The sequence below is a fragment of the Tursiops truncatus genome, chromosome 6 (assembly GCF_011762595.2).
Source record: "Tursiops truncatus isolate mTurTru1 chromosome 6, mTurTru1.mat.Y, whole genome shotgun sequence".
In the NCBI taxonomy this organism is placed as follows: Eukaryota; Metazoa; Chordata; class Mammalia; order Artiodactyla; family Delphinidae; genus Tursiops; species Tursiops truncatus.
In genome coordinates, this window is record NC_047039.1 from 59433415 (window position 1) to 59448363 (window position 14949).

The following is a 14949-nucleotide window of genomic DNA, read 5'->3' on the forward strand; positions in this document are numbered from 1 at the left end:
TCACTTGTAGGATCGAGGGTTTGAAACTTAGAGGGCAAACTGATAAGATCGGAAGCTGCCACCACTACCTAGCACTCTGCTCATAAAGCAGAAGTGTCACTCTAAGAGAAGTGGACCATTGTACCTGCCCCCCAGCTCTAGAGCAGAGGTGCAAAGATTTTTTCCAGAGGGAGAGGCAGGCCATAATAAGAGAATTCCAAAGCTCTCCTCAAGAGAACTGACTTTATCTGGAAGAGAGAATGAAGAAGCCTAAGGGCACTCTTGAAAACAATGACCATTTTGGTGGTAAACATTAAAAGAAAGACAGTAACTCCATGAAAACAACAACTAAACTATAGGTCAAGTAGTCTACTAGAGAGAACCAGGAAAAGATATAGCTAACAATAGTCTTATTAGAGTTACAACAAGCCTCATAGAAGGGACTCAAAGACTACCACTGCTAAGAGGTCTGAATTTAACTGGATCAGACTGCAGAGCAACTTATGCCCCAGGGCATTACCAAAAACAGTGGAGAAATCAACTTGCAATTAATAAAGCCTAACAGCTGCGTGTAATACCAAATAAAGCAGGTAGCTTAACAGTGAAGACAGGAAAAGAGACAGAGAGGATCCTGCTAAAATCACTGTCATCATCATATGCACATGCCCAAGGCTGGGCCTTCTCAGGAGCGATATCAAAGATTTCATTAAAATAGTCCAGCTAAGTCATTAAAAAATAAAGAAGCAAACAACCATAACAACAAGCTCAGGGGAGGGAAGCAGTATACAGAACTGCTATAATATATTATCTAAAATTCCCAGTTTTCAACAACAAAAAATTTTGAGACATGCAAAGAAACAGGAAAGTGTGATATACAGGAAAAATAGCAGGCAACAGAAACTTTCTGTGAGAGTACTCAAATGGACTCAGCAGAAAAGCTATTAAATATATGTTCAAAGAACTAAAAGGAGCCATGCTTTAAAAGGTTAAAAATGTAAGATGATGGTGTCTCATCAAATAGAGAGTATCAATAAAGAGATAGAAATGATAAATTCATGGAAGTTCTGGAGGTGAAGAGTACAATAACTGAAAGAAAAATTGACTAGAGGGACTCAGTAGTAGATTTGAACAGGCATAAAAAAGAACCAGTGAACTCAAAGATAAATTGATAGAGATTATGCCATCTGAAGAACAGAGAGAAAAAATGAGAAATGAACAGAGCCTCAGAGAAATGTGGGACACCATTAAGTGCACATACACCTCTCTAATGGGAGCACCATAAAGAGAGAAGAGAAAGGAGTAGAAAAAAATAATCAAAGTATTAATGGTTGAAAACTTCCCAAATTTCATGAAAAGCTTTAATTTACACATCCAAGAAGCTCAATAAATTCTAACTGGGATAAATAAAGATACACAATGTATCATAAATGTGGAAAGCCAAAGTAAAAAAAAAGTAAAAATTTTGAAAGCGTAAGAGAAAAACAATTGACCTTATGTAGCGGAATGCTGATCAGTTTGACAGCTGAAGTCTCATAAGAAACAATGACTGTTAGAAGGCAGTGGGATTACATTTTGAAAGTACTGAAAGAAAAATATTGCCTATCAGGATGTATGGTATAGATGACCTTATTTCCCAAGCACAAATAGAGACACAGACGTAGAGAACTAATGTATGGATACCAAGGAGGAATTGGGAGATAGGGATTGACACATATACACTATTGATACTATGTATAAAATAACTAATGGGAACATACTGTATAGCACAGGGAACTCTACTTAATGCGCTGTGGTGTCCTAAATGGGAGGGAAATCCAAAAGGGAGGGGTTATATGTATATTATGGCTCATTCATTTTGCTGTACAGTAGAAGTTAACACAGCATTGTAAAGCAACTATACTCCAATAAAAATTAATTTTTTAAAAAAGGATGTATGTACAGCAAAACTATCAAAAGCGGACAGTTTTTCAAAGAAAATAAACAAGTGGCCAATAAACACATGAAAAGACTCAACATTATTATCCATTAGGAAATGCAAATCAAAGCCATCAGGTACCACTTCTTACACACTAGGATAGCTAAAATAAAAAAGAGACATAATGACAAATTTTGGAAGGGATGTGGAGAGTTGGAACCCTCAGATCCTGCTGGTAGGATTATAAAATGGTGCAACCACTTTGGAAAACAGTCTGGAAATTTCTCACAAGGTTAATCATAGAGTTACCATATGACCTAGGAAATCCGCTCCTGGGTATATAGTCAAGAGATGTGAAAGCATTATGTCCACTCAAAAACTTGTACCTGAATATTCATACGGACATTATTCATAATAGCAAAAAAAAAAGGGAAACAAGCTAAATGTCCATCAACTAATGAATGAATAAACAAAATGTGGTATATCTATATAATGGAATATTATTTAGCAATATAAAGGAATGAAGTACTGGTACATAGTATAACATGGATGAACCTTAAAAACATTATGTTAAGTGAAAGAAACAACACAAAAGACCATGTATGAGTGATATTTTGTGTGAATCCATCTATATGAAAGGTCCAGAATAGGCAACTCCATGGGGACAAAAAGTAGATTAGTGGTTGCCAGGGTCTGAGAAGAGATGAGGGAACGAATGGGGAGTGACTGCTAATGGATACAGGATTTCACTTGGGATCATGAAAATGTTCTAAAATTGAGTGTAGTGATAGTCCCACAACTCTGTGAATATATTATAAACCACTGATTTTGTATACTTTTGAGTGAATTGTATGTATGTGGATCATATTTCAATAAAGCTGTTATTTTTTTTAAAAGCATAGTGGTTAAAAATAACAGCAGCACTCAAAAAGTCTGATTTCTTAAGTTAACTGCCAATGCTGTATATCCTCTTTCATTCCTCTTGGTTTGGGTCCTGTGGGGATGACTTCTCAGCATCACTTGTCAACACATTCAAAGAACAGTGTGAGCTAAAACTAATTTCTGGCTACCTTTTCTTTCTTCCTTTCCTCCTTCCTTCCTGCCTGCCTGCCTTTCCTCCTTTCTTTCTTTCTTTCTTTCTTTCTTTCTCTCTCTCTCTCTCTCTCTCTCCCTCCCTCCTTCCCTCCCTTCCTTCCTTTCTTTTTTTTATTATTTATTTGGCTGCATCGGATCTTAATTGCAGCATGTGGGCTCTTCGTTGCAGCACACAGGCTTCTCTCTAGTTGTGGCATGCTGGTTCCAGAGTGTGCGGCTCAGTAGTTGCAGCACACAGGCTTAGTTGCTCCGTGACGTATAGGATCCTAGTTCCCTGACCAGGGATCAAACCCACGTCCGCTGCACTGGAAGGCAGATTCTTAACCACTGGATCACCAGGGAAGTCCCTCTGTCTATGTTTTCTTCCCTCAAATTGTCAAACATTCTTCAGGCTCTCCAGAAGAAGTAGTAATTCTATGATAATCCTTAGTAACCATTAGTGTAATATTAAAATATTTACTTTAAATCCTTCAGTTGTGCCTCCTGGAAATTTAGACCGCCTATTACAAGTCTCTTTTCAAGGGTTAACAAAGTCTCATAAAACACATGTAGGGCACCATATTTTACTACTTTTGAATGCTATTGTTAGTTATTTTAGAGAAACTGGAAGGAACATAAGACTGGATAACAAGGGACATGCTTCCTAAGCCAATCTCTGTTCCTTGCTAGAACATAGAGGAGCAGTCCCTCTTCATTTTATGTGCATTCTTCAAAATTGAGGCCTTTTTGATCATTTGTAGTTATAAAAGTTGTGAAGATTATAATGAAAATATATTGAAGGATACATGTGAAAGCAAGTGTCTGTCTATTCAATACTAGATTGAAACATCTATTTTTATGTGTGACCTACTAACCAAAAACAGAAGATCACCACTGGGGCTCCCTAAAGCCAAAGATCTGGGCAGAGTTGGCCCAGATGGCACTCTGTGGTGCCTGCCCTTCTCCTGGAGCCAATGTACCCAGGCACAGTGACCCTGCAAGGAGTGGCCAGCTGATGCTCCTCCTGAGAGAGAGGCTGAACTTTTCTTTTTTGAATTTTATTTATTTATGTATTTAATACAGCAGATTCTTAATAGTTATCTATTTTATACATAGTAGTGTATACATGTCAATTCCAATCTCCCAGTTCATCCCACCACCCCCACCTCCACCCCCGCTTTCCCCCCTTGGTGTCCATACTTTTGTTCTCTACATTTGTGTCTCTATTTCTGCCTTGCAAACCAGTTCATCTGTACCATTTTTCTAGATTCTGCATATGTGCGTTAGCATATGGTATTTGTTTTTCTCTGACTTACTTCACTCTGTATGACAGTCTCTAGGTCCATCCACATCTGTACAAATGACCCAATTTCGTTCCTTTTTATGGTTGAGTAATTTTCCATTGTATATATTACCACATCTTCTTTATCCATTTGTCTGTTGATAGACATGAGTTTGCTTCCATGACCTATTGTAAATAGTGCTGCAATGAACACTAGGATGCATGTGTCTTTTTGAATTATGGTTTTCTCTGGGTATATGCCTAACAGTGGAATTGCTGGGTCATATGGTAATTCTATTTTTAGTTTTTTAAGGAACCACCATGTTGTTCTCCACAGTGACTGTATCAATTAACATTCCCACCAAGAGTGTAAGAGTGTTCCCTTTTCTCTACACCCTCTCCAGCATTTGTTTGTAGATTTTCTGATGATGCCCATTCTAACCGGTGTGAGGTGATACCTTATTGTAGTTTTGATTTGCATTTCTCTAATAGTTAGTGATGTTGAGCAGCTTTTCATGTGCCTCTTGGCCATCTGTATGTCTTCTTTGTAGAAATGTCTATTTAGGTCTTCTGCCCATTTTTTGATTGGATTGTTTGTTTTTTTAATATTGAGCTGCATGAGCTGTATATATTTTGGAGATTAATCCCTTGTCCGTTGATTCGTTTGCAAATATTTTCTCCCATTCTGAGAGTTGTCTTTTCGTCTTTGTAGTTTCCTTTGCTGTGCAAAAGCTTTTAAGTTTCATTAGGTCCCATTTGTTTATTTTTGTTTTTATTTCCATTACTCTAGGAGGTGGGTCAAAAAAGACAAATTGGAAAAGAAGAAGTAAAACTGTCACTGTTTGCAAATGACACGATACTATACATAGAAAATCCTAAAGATGCCACCAGAAAACTCCTAGAGCTAATCAATGAATTTGGTAAAGTTGCAGGATACAAAATTAATGCACAGAAGTCTCTTGCATTCCTATACACTAACAATGAAAGATCAGAAAGAGAAATTAAGGAAACAATCCCATTCACCACTGCAACAAAAAGAATTAAATACCTAGGAATAAACCTATCTAAGGAGGTAAAAGACCTGTACTCAGAAAACTATAAGACACTGATGAAAGAAATCAAAGATGACACAAACAGATGGAGAGATATACCATGTTCTTGGATTGGAAGAATCAATATTGTGAAAATGACTATACTACCCAAAGCAATCTATAGATTCAATGCAATTCCTATCAAATTACCAATGGCATTTTTTACAGAACTAGGACAAAAAAATCTTAAAATTTGTATGGAGACACAAAAGACCCCGAATAGCCAAAGCAGTCTTGAGGGAAAAAAATGGAGCTGGAGGAATCAGGCTCCCTGACTTCAGACTATACTACAAAGCTACAGTAATCAAGACAATATGGTACTAGCACAAAAACAGAAATATAGATCAGTGGAACAGGATAGACAGCCCAGAGATAAACCCACGCACCTATGGTCAAGTAATCTAAACAAAGGAGGCAAGGATATACAATGGAGAAAAGACAGTCTCTTCAATAAGTGATGCTGGGAAAACTGGACAGCTATATGTAAAAGAATGAAATTAGAACACTCCCTAACACCTTACACAAAAATAAAGTGAAAATGGATTAAAGGCCTAAATGTAGAGGGAAACATAGGAAGAACACTCTTTGAGCTTTTCTGATAGATAGTTAAAAAAAATTCTAATGCCTGCAGGCCCTGAGAAGGTAAATAACTGTGATTATCCTCCAGCCCCAACCTTAGAAGCTAAAGACTCTGGCCAAAGCCATTCCAGAAGACAAGCAAAAGATAGCACATTTTGGGGCCTCCCTCCCAGATATAGGAAACCTTGTCACATTTCTGCCTTCAAATATATGACATAGGAGCAGGTCCCTTCTCCTCTGACCTTAGGTTTCCGCATCCAAAAATAAGATTGAAAGTGAGGATCTCCTCATCCAATACTAGTATCCTATAATTCTATTCAAGCCTAAACATCTTTAATCCTTAATATTTCTTCATGAGGTCCCTGCAATGATCTTTTAGTAATTTTTATTTATCTTTTTGGATTTACTTCAAATACTTTTGGATTTACTTCAAATACTAGAGAGCCAGTGCTCCAAAGGGCTAAAGGGGCCTTATGTGAAAAGACATATTTTCTCTGTTAACATCCATGACAACTCATACTAAATGACACGAAATGTGAAATTTCTATCCAGATAGGTCAAAAATAATTCATTCCGTTTTCCAAGTGACATTACGAAAATACCCACAGTAGGAGTAGCAGCCGGTTTTTCTCTGCAAGATTAACATCTAATTCCCATGCGTACATAAGAACATCATTTTTCTGAGTACAGGCCTATATTTATGATTTGAACTAGGTTGTTATGAAGTAAGAGTTTAAATTTTGTTTTGCATCATATTTCTTTCTGGAAAGCATCCTTTTTGGAAATCCCGCTTAATATTTCCTGTCAACAACTGACAGGAAATGTTTCCCCTCCATATCTGACTTCCTCTTATAGTCCATTTCTGTTGTATTTTGGTTGGTGAGATAAACTTGTCTGAAGTAAAAGTTTCTGGAATGTATTTATGCTCCTGTACCCAAACCATGCATAGGCAAGTGCTAAGAAAGGGATAGACAGGAAACTAAAATTTGTTGAGTGCCTACTAAGTGCCAGGTACATACATTGTATCATTTAATCTACATATGTCCCTATGAGGAATCCTGTCATCTCCATTTTACAGATAAGGAAACTGAGACATCTTTAAGTTAAGTTACTTGCCGAAGATAACACTGCTACTGGGTAGTAGACCCAGATTTAAACACAGGTCTGTCTGACTGCACTACACCTTGCTGATTCTAGTCGCATGTTAACATCCCCACCAAAAGTTTAATATTAAGTCACCCAGTTATCAGTTAGTGCCAAGTTAGAAAAGCAGAATTGCTCCAGGCATTTCAAATAGAGGGAATAAAATCCAAAGAGGCCAAAATGGGCAAATGATGGTACCCAGAGCTCACAAGGGCTGTATTACTGAGGCTATGCTGTTGGGGCCATTCTGTGGTTGCTGATACTGTTGAAACAACTGCTCAGCTTCTAGGAGCTGAGAATTTGCACTCTTACTGAGACTGAAAGAACTTGGAAGCCCACAGTTCCACTGATGCTACTGGACTCATTGCCAGAACTTCTGGAGCTTATGGTTGCCTGTTGCCACTGATAGATCCAAATGCAAAAAATGAAAAAGATGTCTTCTCTCTCTTTCCTAGTCTTTCTCTAGGACCTGCCTTTGGTGGAATCTCACTGGAAACTACCTGGCAAGGAAACCTAGAAAATCTAGTTTGCAGATGTCCAGCACCCTTCAGTATAGAGAATGTTGAAGGGTAGGAATGAACCTAAAAATCAGCTTTCCCAAGGAGTGATATCATAGCATTGATGTGATCATCCCCTTGGTTTTAGAGGCCTCTTTTCTCGTAAATTGTGTTTTGATTCAGTGCCATAACTGAGCAATTAGACATCCATCTCTTACGTACTTAAGCAGAAATGGGATTTGTTGGAAGGATATTGGGTAACTAACAGAATTGAATCCGCCTGGAGAATCCAGTTTAGAAAAAAATGGATCTGGGAAACAGAAACTGATGGGGGTAGGGTGAGGGTCAGGGCTCTGCAAGGCAATCCTGCTTAGAGGAATTCACTCTACCCATTTCTCATTTTTAAATCTCTATTGAAGATTCAAAGTTCAAGGAAAGATAATTAAGTTGGTCAGTCTTAGAAAGGATGGCAACTTCATTGGGGAAGGTAATTTTCCCAAGTTAAACAGGGAGCTCTCACTCAAGGATATAGAAATGGTTCTTGGGTAGAAAATAAACCAAACAAACACAGAGACAAATAACACTAGCTACCCTTGCAGTTCTGATTACCAGGTATTTTCTCTAGTGTTCTCCCTCCATCCTGAGTCCACTGTAGAGTCCTCTGGGGTAATGGTATCCATCTCACCTCCCTGAGAATTGTAGTCCCATCTCTAAATGGAATTTTTTCCTTCGGAATTTTTGTCTGAATGCAAATAGAAGTCTTAATGAACTTTTACCTCCCTTTTTTGACCTGATGAATCTTTCTGCATATCCTTTTCATCCAGGACAGCTTCCCAAGTGACCCTCCCATCCTTATTGTCCCTTCCAATTTCCCTGAGAAATGAATAAAAAGTCATGACTTTCTCTTCCCGCTCTATCTACTCCTTCTTTCCTTTCTTCCTCTCAAGGAATGTTTTCTGGACCCACTCCATTCTTCTGTCTGGTTTAACCCACCATAATAAATATTATCATGACTGCCATTTATTGGGTACCTACTGTGTACCAGAGGCTTTATACATACTTTTTTCATTTAATTGACACTGGAACCCAAATGAAATTCTCATTACACAGATAGAAAAAGTAAGGCTCAGAGAGCTTAAGTGGCTGATCCAAAGTCACATATGTGCTTAGCAGTGAAGCTCATATTTGAGCCCAAGACAGCCTAACTCCAAAACTTGCGTTCTTTTCATAGAACTGTGGGGTTACGCTGCCTCTCATATAGGGACACAGGAGATGGAAGAGACAGCAGAAAGTCTGCTCAGGCATCTTGCCAGGTCTTTGTTTTGAAACAATATTTTAGGCAAAACAAAAGCATATTGCAATACAAACAGAACAAAAATCAGGAAATCCCCATCTTTGTCAGATTGATTTAATTTCGACCTTTCAGGATGAAGTGCACACAGTGACCTCTAAATTTCTGGATACTTAGGAATTTAGCCTTCTGCTTGGTTCAGCTTGCCAATAGAAAATGGAAAGAGAAAATTAAAAGGTTTCAAGAAATTACAGTTTTACTCAGAGGCATGATGCCTTCTCCTTGAGAAAGGGGCTTAGTCAGGTTTGGTTTAGAGGTAGTTCCCTTTGCGGATTAGGAGAAATAATTTGTGAACCAAAAGAAATAATCATTTACACAACTGCTGTAAATGTACAGAACACATTATTCCAAGAAATATATTACCTGCAGTTGTGAAGACAGCTGCTTTCATTGAGGAACAACTTTGCCATTAACCATGTGCTTTAATCAGCATTCTGGATTCCTATCAGTTCTGAGGGACATGGAGTTCGGAGAAAGGGTGTTCACTTTTATGGAGTATCTACAGCGTTCCAAGCTCTGTCATAAGTGCTTTAATTTATCTCATTATATCATTTGATACAGAATGTTATGAACTAAGTGCTAGTATTATCCCTGTTTTCAGGTAAAGAAAAACTTAAAGATTTAAACTCTAAATTCTGGCTATTCCTTTGCTCTTTGGAGAGGCTCAAAATACAGGGAGGTCAAGATTTTGTGATTTCATGGAAAGGGAACAGAAGAGATGGCTTGATTGAGTCCATCATCCTCCAGCTCCCTGAGAGGAGGGAGCCAGGGCATAGTTTAGAGGTATAGGGGCAGGGAGGTCAATGTGGAGGCCAGAGGAGAGTAGGAATGATGGGGCTGACTCTAAATTTCGGCTCTCCATTATAATCTGCTATCTCTATTTTATTCAGTAAGTTTAAGAAGGGCTTTGATAGAGTCATAGAAAAATATATCATTAGAGAATTATCTAGAGAATCCCAAGAGGTCAACTTTAAGAATAGACCATTGTGGGTCTTAGTCTCAGACCAACTTTTCTTCTCACTCTCTGTATTCTCCCAGGGCCATTTTATCCATGTCCATAGCTACAGTTAACTTTTATAAATCAATGACTCTCAAATCTATGTCTCAATCCAGACCTCTCCCCTAAATTCCTTTTCACATATCCAACTCTCTTCTGCTCATCTGACTTGGATGACCCACAGACCTCAAACAGAAATATCTCCCTGCTGTTCCTTGTTTCACATTCCAGTGAATGGCAGCACTATCCACTCAGTTGCCCAAATAAGAAAACTAGGCAGCTTCCTTGGCTTTGCATTTTCCCTCACTGCTCTTCATCCACCCCACCCCAAGTCTAATCAATAGCCAAACCTATCAACTCTATCTTCCAAATATCTCTGGAATCCACATGCTTCTCTCTGTCAGGAGCTCAACTGAGCTAGAGAAACTGAGCTGTCAGGTGCTGGAGTAGCTGATTAATAATGAGCCAAAATGAAAGTAACAGTCAAGCCTTTAATCACTTAACTGCAATAGTATAAGGAAGAGGATAAAAGCAAACTAAGTGCCGACTCCTTCCATTTCATTTTCTGCCATGAAATGGTGAATGGGTGGGGTTGACTCACTGTTGAGGGAGCCTCAGACAAAAGGCTCCTACAATTTTATGAACTGTGGGGCCAAAGGAGAGGAAGAGGGAGAAGGGCGAGGAGTGGAAAAATACTGAGTACTGTGTCAGAGTGGGAAAAGCGTCTACTAGATTCCCTGATAAGGAGACCTCCAAATGGAGATGCCTGGACTAGGAATGCAGATGTATGTAAGAGTATGGCTGCAACCCCCTTTAGAGACTGAAGTGCATTGGCTCTGCACCAAGACTAGTGTGGGAGGCAAGCTTTTCCCTATGAGGCCTGCCTGGGAAAGTCTTTGTAATTGCCTATTGTATGTAGGACCTGAAAAGTCACAAATAGGATTTTGGCAAGGAGCTGGACTCCTCACTCCCTATCCCTAGTTCTGCAACCCTAGCCCAAGCCACTGTCCTCTCTTACCTCCAGAATAGCCTCCTCACTGGTCTTCTTGAAGCCAGTCTTGCCATCCTCCAATCTGTTTTCCATAAAGCTGCGAAAGGGATCTTTGTAAAATAGAAGTGTGATCTAATCATTCCCATGTCAGTCAGGCTCTCAAAAGGAAATAGACTTCAATTGAGATGGTTCAAATGAAAAGTTTTGATAAAAGGCCTACTTACAGAGGTGTGAGCAGGATTAAGGAGACTAGAAACAGGAGAAGTCGTATCCATCTTTAAAGCCTGAAGGGGCAAGAAATAGTTACTCAGTGAGAGCTGGAGCCACAAAGACGCTACCTGGTAGGATCTGTGGTCCAGGAGAGATATACTCACTGTCAGAGATGTAGCACTGAAGCAGGAGGGCACAGGGCATAGACAACTCATTGGCTGAACCAAGCCAGAAGCCGGTAGGCAAAAGAAACTGGGTGATGGACCCTGTGGGGATCAGCTTGCCAGGGCAGGATCAAGGCAAAGAATGGATTTGCAGGTCAGGGAAATAGAGAAGAACCAACACAATTCCCCTGCTTAAATCTCACCAGTGTCTTCACATTGCATATAGGATAAAGTCCAAGATCTTTGATATGGTTCAAGATCCTTCCTGGTCTAGACTGGGCCTTCCCCACCAGTTTTATCACATACTTCACTCTCCTCCTGCTCTGTACTTCAGTCACATCAACTTTGGATCTTTCATATTTAGGCCTTTGTAAGGACTATTGTCTCTCCCAGAAATATTTTCTCCGAACATTCTACCTTTATTTTTTTTCTTCTAGTTTTATTGAAATATAATTGACAAACAACACTGTATAAGTTTAAGGTATACAGCATAATGATTTGATTATCATGATTATCACAATAAGTTTAGTGAACATCCATCATCTCATAGAGATGCAAAATTAAAGGAAAATTTCTATGTAATTAGAACTCAGGATTTACTCTCTTAACTTTCATATATAACATACAGCTGTATTAATTATATTTATCACGTTGTACATTACAATGAATCACTCTCATTTAATCTAGATACATTGAACTCACTTTTCCAATCTCAATTTAAATGTTAGTCCCTGCAAGAATTCTATTATTATGTAGCCCTAACTGGGTTTAGTGCTTTCTCATGGGTTCCCATATCCTACTTCCACATCAAAGCCTTCAGTGAACTGCCTGTCACTCCCACTGTACTGAAAGCTTTAGGGAGCACAGATTGTATCTATCATGTTCACTATTGTATCCTCAGTGTACCTGGTAGTGGTAACTACTTATTGAATGAATGAGCACTTATTAGATTTCATATACTTTTCATTCATTGCCTTTCCCATTTCTCATTGATTTCTTTTTATTTCTATTTTATGTAAAGCATTTATTAGGAGAGTCTGCTGGATTTTATCAATGCCCTTTCAGCAAGTGTTCATATGGTTTTTCTTCTTTAATTTGTTGTTGTAATGAATAATTGATTTTTAGACCATACATTTGCATTCCTAAACTTTACAGCATTTAGTAATAATACATAAAATTAATTTTATTAGATGTTAAATTTTGTTTGCTGATAATTTATTTAGAATTTTTATATCTAGGTTCAGTAGTGAAAGTGGCCTGAAAGTTTTACTTTTTCCTGCTCTTTATCTGGTTTCAATAATAGGATTATGCTTGCTTTATAAAATAAATAAAGGAGCTTAAACTGCATCAGAATTACCTGCTATTTAAGCATTAGAGCACAGTTATGAAACATCTGATCCTTATTTTAATGGTTTTAATAATCACCTGTATTAGGTTCCTATTACTACTGTAACGAATTACCACAAATTTAGTAAAACAACACAAATTGATTCTCGTATAGTTCTGGAGGTCAGAAGTGCAAAATCAGCTTTACTGGGCTAAAGTCAGGGTGTCATCAGGGCTGCACTTCCTCTGAGGGGTCTAGAGAAGAATCCATTTCCTTGTCTTTTTTAGCTTCTAGAGGCCACCTGCATTTCTTGGCTCCTGGTCTTTTCCTCCATTTTCAAAGCTAGCAGTGTAGCATCTTCAAATTTCTGCTTTCCTGGTCACATTACCTTCTTCTGTGGTCAAATCACCCTCTAACTCCGTCTTATAAAGACACTTTTAATTATTTTTAGGGCCAACCAGATAATACAGAATAATCACTCCTCGAAATCCTGAACTTACATCTGCAAAAATCTCTTTGCCACATAGGGTAATGTTCACAAATTCCAGGGATTAGAACCTGAATATATTTGGGGTCATTATTTATCCTACTAACATTCCTATTATATATGGACCCTTGAGATTACATCATTTGAAGGAACCAGATAATGCTGGATAATTTCTTTATCTCCTAAACATAATCTGTAAAGTCCCTTGACCCTATAAAGCAACTCATTAACAGATTCAGGTATTAGTGCACAGACCTCTTTGGGGGAATCATTATTCAGGCTACCACATTACCTTTCAAATCTTTTCTATGAAAATTGGGCTTTTTATGTTTTATACTCCTTAGGTCAGTTCTAGCCATTTCTATTGTGGAAGGAAATCATCAATTTCCATCGAGTCTTAAAATTTGTTGCTGTAGATTTGCATAAAATATTTTCATAATTTTTAATCTTTTTATTTCTTTGATTGATATCCTTATTCATTTCTAATCTGGTGCAATTTTGGTTTTTTTTTTACTTTATTTTTTAATTTAAATTAATTTTTTTTACAAGTTTTAACATCCTTATTGAAGTATAATTGCTATACAATGTTGTGTTAGTTTCTGCTGTATAACAAAGTAAATCAGCTATATGTATACATATATTCCCATATCCCCTCCCTCTTGCGCCTCCCTCCCACACTCCCTATCCAATCCCTCTAGGTAGTCACAAAGCACCAAGCTGATCTCCCTGTGCTATGCAGCTGCTTCCCAATAGCTACCTATTTTACATTTGATAGCGTATATATGTCAGTGTTACTCTCTCACTTCTTCCCAGCCTACCCTTCCCCCCCTCCCCGTGTCCTCAAGTCCATTCTCTACATCTGCATCTTTATTCCTGTCCTGCCCCTAGGTTCATCAGTACCATTTTTTTAGATTCCACATATGTGCATTAACATATGATATTTGTTTTTCTCTTTCTGACTTATTTCACTCTGTATGACAGACTCTAGGTCCATCCACCACATTACAAATAACTCAATTTCACTCCTTTTCACTGCTGAGTAATATTCCATTGTATATATGAGCGTGGGTTTATCTCTGGGCCTTCTATTCTGTTTCATTGATCTATATTCCTGTTTTTGTGCCAGTACCATACTGTCTTGATTACTGTAGCTTTGTAGTATAGTCTGAAGTCAGGGATCCTGATTCCTCAAGCGCCATTTTTCTTTCTCAAGATTGCTCTGGCTACTTAGGGTCTTTTGTGTTTCCATGCAGATGGTAAAAATGTTTTGTTCTAGTTCTGTGAAAAATGCCACTGGTAGTTTATAGGGATTGCATTGAATCTGTAGATTGCTTTGGGTAGTATGCTCATTTTCACAATGTTGATTCTTCCAGTCCAAGAACATGGTATATCTCTCCATCTGTTTGTATGGCCTTTAATTTCTTTCATCAGTGTCTTATAATTTTCTGCATACAGGTCTTTTGTCTCCTTAGGTAGGTTTATTCCTAGGTATTTTGTTCTTTTTGTTGCAGTGATAAATGGGAGTGTTTCCTTAATTTCTCTTTCAGATTTTTCATCATTAGTGTACAGGAATGCAAGAGTTTTCTGTGCATTAATTTTGTATTCTGCTACTTTACCAAATTCATTAATTAGCTCTAGTAGTTTTCTGGTAGCATCTTTAGGATTCTCTATGTATAGTATCATGTCATCTGCAAACAGTGACAGTTTTACTTTTTTCTTTTCCGATTTGGAATCCATTTATTTCTTTTTCTTTTGTGATTGCTGTGGCTAAAACTTCCAAAATTCTGTTGAATAATAGTAGTGAGAGTGGGCAACCTTGTTTTGTTCCTGATCTTAGAGGAAGTGGTTTCAGTTTTTCACCA